Source organism: Chiloscyllium punctatum, chromosome 5 (assembly GCF_047496795.1).
Source record: "Chiloscyllium punctatum isolate Juve2018m chromosome 5, sChiPun1.3, whole genome shotgun sequence".
NCBI classification, from domain to species: Eukaryota; Metazoa; Chordata; class Chondrichthyes; order Orectolobiformes; family Hemiscylliidae; genus Chiloscyllium; species Chiloscyllium punctatum.
Window position 1 is genome coordinate 87,256,079 of NC_092743.1, and position 10,068 is coordinate 87,266,146.

Below are 10,068 nucleotides of genomic sequence, written 5' to 3' on the forward strand. Positions count from 1 at the left end.
GCATCTCGAAAGAATGTACAGGCACTACAAGGAAAGGTGAATTTCTACTTTGCATGGCAATAGCAATACAATAGGCCAAATGGTCTTCATCTATGCTGTAACCATTCTATTCTACTTCTGTTACTTCTGATGTCAGCCCAAAGATTGAATGTTAGCCCACATGGAATATCCAGGCTACAGATTTCGGTTGCCATGTTATTATGTGATATCTGCATATGCTTCAGGTATGTAGTTTAAATTGATTACAGATATATAAAACCACAAAAAACACATCAGATAACAGAAAAATAGAGAACCTAGCCTATAGAATAACTCATGTAATGGGACCACTCAGTACCAATCCTCAGTCCAACAAACACAGCTGTCCCTTATTTAGCGTGTCCAATATAATCCTGGAAAACAGAGTGCTAAACCAAAACTTGGTGAATAAAATCATTTTCCGATGAGAAAACATGTAATAAAGGTAGATTACATTCCTGACCTGTAATTTTTAAATTAAAACTTATTTTTATGCATTTGTCAATGTATTTAATATTATTAAGTTCTTACCAAGCAAAGATGTGGACTGATAACTAACAAATAATAACTTATCAAATCCCAAAACTCAAATGTTAGTTCTAGGATGCTGTGACACCCAAATCACTTGCCAAACTGTAACAAAGCTCAGAGGGGGTAGAAATTGAACCTCAAGGCATCTGATAGACATTCAGGGGTTGGGAACACTGGGAGTTTGCTCAAACTTCTATTTCTATGCCAAGCACTTTGAATGTGGATTTGGGTGGATAAAATTTGTACCCTCTCAAAAATGGCCCCTAATGTCAGGATTGACTATATAAGTTGACTTCACCATGAATCCAGGTAAAGTATTGAGTGCAGCAGTTTGCATAATGATGACTGACCAAATGTGTTTCATGACATATGCACAGTAAGCATCTTAAATGGAAAATCAAGGCCATGGTGCTATTCAAGAAAAATCCCTTATTTTAGAAAACTTTTGAGATAATATGAACCTGCCCGAAACACATACATATGTTTATAAGAGTTGATGAGGCTTATTACTGATTCGTGAATGTGTTATGCTCCCAGCTGATAACTAATACTGAACATGTCTGATTCCAGAGTGGTACCTGGATTGATAGAGCATATGTTTTGTGTTTGCTATTTGTTTACTCTGGTGGTCAATCAACAAACATATTCACAGGAGGTTATCTATGTACTTTCAATGTAAGGGCAAAATTTGTTACATTAACTCCTGCATTCACTCAATGCTGTTTTCTTTAGTTATTGTCACTTTGTGAGACCCCTTAAACAAATTGCTAAGACTTATTTACTCCTTGACATGGCTTCCTTAATTTCATACATTTAAAAGCCTTGCAGGATATCTTTCTCTCAGATACTCTCTCTTCCTGGAGCTTTGCTGTACAGAGGAACCTTGATTATCCAAAAGACACGGAACAAGAAGTATTTCGTTCGGTTAACCGAATGCCAGATAATCGAGTACTGGATAACATAGGTTAACCAAGCATCGGGACCTTGCGATCTTGCCGGATAATCCAAAATTTGGATAATTGAATGCCAGATAATTGAGGTTCCTCTGTAATTAACTTCTATTCCACACAGGGCTTCATTTTCCTCTGCTCTGACAGTTCTGGAGACTGCTAAAACATACTGTTATTGTTACAGGTCTTTTCTGTCGATATGACCTGCTTTTCTCTGACAGAAACCTCACCTTCTGGATAATTCTGTCTCTTTTTCCAAAAGTGAATATTCCAATCTATCTTTCCATGTTGTTGAGCATTAGCCTAATTTTTTCTCTCTCTTTCCACTATTTTCTAAGCCACTGAATTGCTCACCTCAAAAGGTATTTGAATGTATATTAGTAAGTTCCTAAACAATCGGATGCCACTCTGACAACTCAAAAATGAAGCTAAAACAATAACTCAAAATGGAAACATTTTGCTCAAAATGTTTTATTGAGTGAGATTTATGACACCCATTTCACTCGGTTCACACCAATTTTTTTCATGCAATCTTCCCTTCTTCACTTCATTAATTATGCAAGTGGACTCTTAGAATCTTAGAATCTCTACAGTGTGGAAACAGGCCCTTTGGCCCAACAAGACCCACACAGACCCTCCGAAGAGTCTCTCACCCAAACCCATTACTCTATATTTATTCCTGACTAATGTGCCTAACCTTCACATTCCTGAACACTATGGGCAATTTAGCATGTCAATTCACCTAATCTGCACATCTTTGGACTGCGTGTCTTTGTTGCGTGTCTTACAAAATCTTATGGCAGGTGTGGCAAAAGTTCTCATTACTACCAGGACTTGGTGGCATTGACTTCACAAGCATCATATTTAAGACCCAGATGTATGTCATTTCAGGCACTGCCAACCAGAAACTGCCCTTCTCTCTGTGCTGCTTGGCCATTATCACCATGGACATGGCTTTGAAAGGAAAGTTCACCCCACTTCACATATTTTTCCAGCACCACACTCTCAACAGTATTTCATCACACTCCTGATTTGGTGGACAGTTTTTTGCAGAGTCAGGGAAAGAGTTACCAGCCACTGTATTTCTATCCTCTGACCTACTCTTGTAGCCATTGTGTTTATGTAGCAAGTCCAGTTGTGTTTTGGATCATTAGTAACCTCCAGGATGTTGATAGTGGGGAGTTAGTGATGGTAACACTATTGAATGCCAAAGGATGATGGTTAGATTTTCTCTTATTGGAGATGATCATTGTCTGGCATTCGTGACATGAATATTACTTGTCACTCGTCAGCTCAAGCCTGGATATTGTCCAGATCATCTTGTTTTTGAACATGGACTGCTTCAGCACTTGAGGAGTCATGGATTATGCTGAACGTTGCACAATCATCATCAGCAACCCCCACTTCTAGCCTTATGATGGAAGGAAGGTCATTGATGAAGCAGCCAAAGATGGTTGGGCATAGAACCATTACCCTGAGGATGTCTTACAGAAATGTCCTGGAGTTGAGGTGACTGACCTCCAACAACCACAATCATCTTCCTATGTGTCAGGTATGACTCCAACCAGCAGAGAGTTTGTCCCCGATTCTCATTGATTCCAGGTTTGCTAGGGCTCTTTAATACCACACCCAGTCAAATGTGGCCTTGATGTCAAGGGCTGTTACTCTCACCTCACCTCTGGAATTCAGCTCTTTTGTCCAGGTTTGAACCAAGATTGTACTGAGGTCAGGAGCTGAGTGGCCCTGGCAGAACTCAAACTGGGTGCCACTGAGCAAGTTATTGCTGAGCATGTGCTGCTTGATAGCACTATTTATGACTCCTTGCATCACTTTACTGATGATCAATAGTAGACTGATGGGGCATTGAATTTGTCCTGCTTTTTGTGTATAAGACTTACCAGGACAACTTTCCACATTGTCAGGTAGATGCTAGTGTTGTAACAATGATGGAAAGAGCTTGGCTAGAGGAGCGGCAAATATTGAAGCACAAATATTCAGTGCTGTTGCCAGAATTTGTCAGGGTCAATAGTCTTTGCAGTATCCAGTGTCTCCAAAAATTTTGTGATATCATGTGGAGTGAATTGAAGACTTGAAATCCTTGATGCTGGTAAACATTGGAGGAGGCTGAAGGGCTCCAGACGAAGGGCTTTTGCCCAAAATGTCGATTTTCCTGCTCCTTGGATACTGCCTGACCTGCTGTCCTTTTCAAGCACCATTCTAATCTAGACTCTGAATGATATACATTCCTGGTTGTACCTGACTTCCAGGAGTGATCGTGGTGCAATCCTGGAGTGCAAGAGCACAGATTCCCAGATTTTGGTATGGCGAAGTATCTTAGTGATTGTAGCCAAACCCCAGACTGGAATTGGATGAGCTGCTTGACTGACTGTAATGTTACCTCCTGACTGACTGCAGTTCTCCTTGACCCCAATAAGGACTGACGCCAACCTTGATTTTTGGGTTCGGCCTTGAAAACTGTTGGCACATGTTGTAAGTATAAGCTTGACATAGCACGATACCTTTCACTCATATATCTACCTCCTTGACTACTTAGTTTGTCCCACTGTCACAAGGTGCCTGTCTCTTCCACGGCACTAAGATAGCAGTATGAAACAGATAGAGACTAGCAGACTCTTAGGTAGGTGCAAAATGATAGCATTAAGAAAGCAAGCAAAAAGCATAAGATACATGCTGAAAAGTTTAACTTTAACTTAACCCACCAGAGGTAAACCATTGACTTCAATAAAAAACAAAGTTGCGCAGTGTGTAAAACTGAAACCCAATCTATTAATATCAACTTCCCATTGAGTGCCTGGGGTTAAAATTACCCCCTTCAATTCTGTTGCTTTGACAGTTTGTAAAGTACCATGCAGTAATCATATCAAAACGTATAGCAGATATTTTTGTCTGAATATTTTTTTTTACAATCTAGGAATCCAGAGGCAGACAAGTTTATTTTTGTGTGATGACTGGTGCACATCCTGAACACACAACACACAGTTTTAACAACTTCCCACAAGCAACATTAGGAAAAACTTAAATGAGGAAATTGTGTTTAATAAATTGAAGTCAGAAAATTGAAGTGCCCTGGGGGAAGAAGGCTGACAGAAAAATCATGGCAGCAGTCATCTTTCCTAATGGGAATCATTCGTAGAAACTATATCCAGTTGTCAATTTAAATTTCTAGATTGCCACATGCAATGTAATTAGTGGATTGGAATCATGAGGGATATTACTGATATCAGTCCTGGACTTGGTTGGCCACTGAGCGCTATTGTGCCATTTACATATTTTACATAGTCCATAAATTTGTAGTGGAAAATAAAATATAATTGACTTTGTGTTCATTTAAAAACAGCTTTTTCATTATATCAATAGACATCATGAGACAAAACATAGCAGCGTGGAAATTGGGTAAAGCAAAAGATGTACTGCAGTGAAATCAGTGGAAACCACAAAAAATAGAATTGAAAGGCTTGGTAGTATTTTGTCTTTTTTTTAATCAGGAAAGCTATCAGATGCAATTTATTTACTCATATTATCACTATTATGGAAAACATTGACTCTCTAGCTGAATTCAAAAGAAATTGACTAATCCATTCTATACGAAGTTGTTGGTAATTTCTCATTTTCCAGTTGGTTTGTAAAGACCAATAAAATGAATGGCATGGCTATGCAAAGTTCAGAAAATTTCAATGTATATCTGAAAATTCTTTTAATCTGGCTCTCTCGGGAACAAAACAAACTGGTTTCCTTCTAGACGCAAGAGTGCAGGTAATGCCAGGGTATTCCATTTGGTTTTGATGCAAGAATGAATTATTTTGAATCAAATGTGCATGAATCAGATGATGAAGTCTGTCAGGAAGCTTCAAAGAAATTCAGACAGATGTTGTTTAGGTTGCATATGTCTCCTTGGGGAATTAGATAATTTTTTTCTTTTAAAAAAGGTGCAATAACCTTTTTTTTAAAGAAATGCTTAAGGTTTGCCAAGCATAGTATGTGAAGCCAAGAATGGGACTGGGAGTTTAAAAATAAAATCTAAACCATTTTGAGTTATACAGTGACGACAGATCTCAAGTATGTGATAGAATAGGTTTTGCTTTGGTTGGTACCATTTATAAAAGCAATAGCAAAATGTTCCCAACTTAATTCATCAAATAACTTTCACTGTATGTCAAGCTTAAATTTTTTTACTACAATTCAAATGAACAGCAAGGGCCAGCAAAATTCTTGCTGTACTATATCTGTTTTAACACTTTTAATACCTCAAAATGTCAAATAGCTAAAGAAGGAGATAGGGTATTAACTTGACCTTGATAGGTTAGCCTTCCCCCAGGAATCAAGTAGTTATATTAACTTAAAGAAACAAACTATGTAATTTCTTTACAAATATTGTGCATGATTGACAGAAAGGGAGATTTACCTTTAACTAGAAAAATCCAGATCTTCTCCGTGAAAATAAAATCACACATTTCAAGGAAATATGTTCTTAAAATGCTGCATTTGTTGCAAAAGGATTTATTTAATAATTTTCTGTTAAAATGATACATTTCAGTTTTAGTCGATTTGAGAAAATTGCTCTATAGAAGTTGGTATTCTTTATATTGAGTGCACAGTTCAAAATCTGATCTTTTTCCTGTGGACAACTGTAGGATTGCTGGAAGGCATGGAGCCACTGACTCACAGCAGATTCTTTTCATAGGTGAACAAATGGTTTTTGTTGTCACTTCATGGGTGTATAGAGGATCCATCATCAAATACATGAAACGATCATGGTATTTGTGGGTACTTCAAACTACCATGCCACCCACCATTTCAAATACATTTTGATTTGATTACTTTATCCTCAAAATAAATTAAGGAAAATTCCTGATTTCAATTGACCCGCAATTGGCAATGATAATACATAGTTAGAATTAGATAATGCTAAGGCATTATGCTCTCAGACAGACTATAAAGTTATGCTGACATGCCAGCTGCTGCCCTCAATGAAAAGCACATTAACCCTTAACCCTCAGTGAAAATTGCAGATCACACATTGCAATGTCGAGAAACACTCGTGTTGCAATTCCATTTGTAAGCAGAATTGAGTTCCTTTACTTCTCTACTTTTTACTTTAACAAGAATACACATTTCATCAAAAAACTCTTTATTTTGCCTATTCTGATTTATTTTTAAAAGTTTTAAGCTGTAACTCACCTTTATTCTTCTGCCTCGTCATTACAAACATTGCATCTAAATGGAAATGCAGCCTAAAAGCTGGAGTTGTTCTGCAGTGACCAGACGCACACTAGCCATGCTCTAATTAAATGACGGAACAGTCTTGAGAGGCAAAATTGCCTACCCCCATTCCTACGTTTCCTCCTGTGTTTCTGTTGTTAAAAAAGTTCAACTTTTGCCTGCTAGGTTTTATTACTGCTGTCAATACATAGGAACCTCCCACAAAAACATCCCCATCTTTGGTTTTTGGAAAACACCCCAATTTACTCCTTAAGAGTTAAGTAAATGAGTAGATGAATAGGATTTTTCTTACTGAAAGATTGGGCCCCTTAACACTTGAAATTACAAGCAAATGCAGCAATGGGCAACGGATTTGTTTGCAGCCACACTTTTATTGCCTCAATTAGGCCAAGCAACAACAAACTTAATTAGTTCTGCTCAAATTTATTGTAAAAAGCCAGACTTATTTGTTCCACAGAAAGTTTGGAGCTGAAACATTTTGGTTCACTTCAGAAAAATTCTGATCTGTGTTAAGTTTCAACCAGGTGAGACCACTTGTGGCCAAAAGACATGAAATGAATTCGGTACTTCTAATAGTTTCACTAAAAGTAGTTTATTATTTTAATCCAAAGATTTAGGACACAGAAAATGTTCAAACTTGGGGGACAAAACACACTTGGAATTTTCTATTTTGAAGTTATTTTAATTGTGCCTTTAACATGATTTGATTTTCATACGTTAAGTTTGACGTGACACCAGTATAAAAATAGTTGAATCAGTAACCAGCTCCTGAGTGTGTTTTCCCTTTCCCTTGTAACATTTCTAACTGACTTGTTCAGAAATATTGCTACACATTTCTAGAGTCGGTAGGACTTAAACACAGGTCTCCTGGCTCAGAGATAGGTGCACTACCACTGCACTGCAAGAGCCCCCTGCCTTTCCCTTGTATTCCTAACACCATACAGCATCACCCAGAGAGAGATTAGTTGACAAACAGACCTGCCATACTCAGACCAAACACATTGTCACCACATAAGTGGATTACAAGAACATCGCTAACCTTGCCCATCAATTCCTGATGGGTAAAACCAAGTCACAGCATAATGTCTCACCAAGATAAAACTGAGATTATTAACTGGCACTAATATACAGAAGAATTTGGGTGTCCTTTTATTCTATGGTGTAGTACACTGATGTTGCAACATACTGTCCCATTATGCCTCCTGATATAATTTCCTTCACTCTCCTCCTGGCACAGTGCTCAAACCCATGGGTTTAAAGAAGGATTCACCCTACAGGTAATCATTGCTATTTATACCCTAATGTGGGGTATTAATGGGTCTCTTGTAATGCAGTGATAGTATCCCTACTCAGTTAATATAAAGCCTGGGTTTAAGTCCCACATGTTCTAGAGGTGTGAAACAGCATTCATTGATCAGGTTGATTAGAGAAATTCTAATAAATGTGCAAAGTAAGAAAATCAATGTTTGCTTCCATAAAACTGATATATTTCATTTTGTTTAGTGCTTCACATGAATTAAATAGAATATAATTCAAAAATGTTCACAAATGATCAAAAAGAATTAACTCTCTTGGTAGCACAGAGAGTTTATTCATTTCATAGTTGAGCCAGAAATTCAATCTCCAAAATCTCCTGGGTTAGTTGATTACAGATGAAGTAGCAATTGGATCCTACAATCAAACTTAATTATACTATTTTAAAGGAGAGAATATTTTGCTGTGGCTCCCGTTCTGAAATATTATGGTGTAATTCTTTCAGGAACATGTATGTCAAAAATGGGATTTTACATTGTTTTCTTTTTACAGCATGCCCTTTGTTTTAACGTTTATTGTACTAAGTATTGATTAATCTGCAATCTTCAGATTATTTCTGTGATTTAGATGTAATTTTATTCAGTCCAGAACAGCAATGATAGAATTTCACAAAATTTATGAGTAATAATCAAACTATAACTGTAAGATAACAGAGGATTAAATGTATGATTTTTTGCTATTACGTTAAAATCAGCATCTGTACAATATTTTCAGCAGTACATTAGCCTTCCTATTTTATTATTTTTAATATTTTATTTAAACTTTGAACAGATAGGCATTTTTGTGGTTTACCTCCACCAACCTTTTTAAATAGTGGGGTTACATTAGCTATCCTCCAATTTGAAAGAACCCATTCTAGAGTCTAAAGAATCTTGGAAGATGAGCACCAATGCATCCATAAATTTCCAGTTCCATTTCCTTAAGCACTCTGGGATGTAAATTATCAGGCCCTAGGGATTTATCAGTCTTCAATCTCATCAATTTCTCCAGCATCATTGCATTAGTAATGTAGAATTGCCTCATTTTCAACCTCTCACTAAACCTCGTGGTCCCCACCATTTCTGATATATTATTTGCCCTCATAGAGTCAAAGAGATGTACAGCACGGGAAGAAGTCCTTCAGTTCAACTCGCCCATGCTGACCAGATATCCTAAATTAATCTAGTCCCGTTTGCCAGCATTTGGCCCACATCCCTCTAAACCCTTCCTATTCATATATCCATCCAGATGCTTTTCTTCATGAAGACAGAAGCACAATATGAATTTATTTCATCAGCCATTTCTTTGGTACAAATTTAAATTATAATTATACTTTTTTTGTAAATTATTATTTATCATGATAAATTCTCCCATTTCTGACTGTAAGGAACTTGCATTGTTTTCACTAATCTTTATCTATTTACTTACCTATATATAAATTCCGATTGCCAGTTCTTATGTTACCCCCAAGCTAACTTTCATACCCTTAGTCCTTCTTTGCTGACTTCTAAACTATTCCTAATCCTCAGGTCTATTTGTTAATTTGTATGCCTCTTTTTGCATCCAGTTCTATCTCTAGCTTCCCTCGTAACCCATGGCTTGGCTACTTTCCTCTTGACATTATTGTGTCAAACAGGAATAAACCATTTTTGTTCACCCATTTGTTCTTTGAATGTTTACAATTGCCTATCCATTGTCATTCCTTTCAGTAACATTTCCCAATCCATCATAGTCAGCTCAAGCCTTTGTGGTTTCCCGTATTAAGATTCAGAACTCTAGTCTCAGAATCAAATACCTCACTCTGAATCTTGATAACGAATTATATCATATTATGATTGGTCATTCCCAAGAGGTCTCTCACAACTACATTACCAATTATTCCTTTCCCATGGCATAATAGCCCATCTAAGATAGCCTGTTCTTTAGTTGGTTCCTCAACATATTAGTTCAGAAAACCATCTTGTACATGCTCTAGAAATTCCTCCTCTATAATGTTATGACTAATTTGATTCATCCAATCTATATACAGATTAAA

At 37.1% G+C, this 10,068-nt stretch overlaps 1 protein-coding gene across 3 annotated transcripts in view; it reads right to left on the minus strand.

Annotated features, from left to right (window-relative positions):
- Positions 1-6,826, minus strand: part of LOC140477201 (coiled-coil domain-containing protein 102A-like) — a 570,837-nt gene extending 564,011 nt beyond the window's left edge. For 2 of the 3 annotated variants that reach the window (XM_072570683.1, XM_072570679.1), the window contains exon 1: positions 6,699-6,816. The gene's annotated coding sequence lies outside the window, so the exon portion shown is untranslated. Of the gene's footprint in view, positions 1-6,698 lie in introns of all 3 variants that reach the window. The other variant, XM_072570682.1, reaches the window with a different exon arrangement.
- Positions 6,827-10,068: the final 3,242 nt, after the last annotated feature.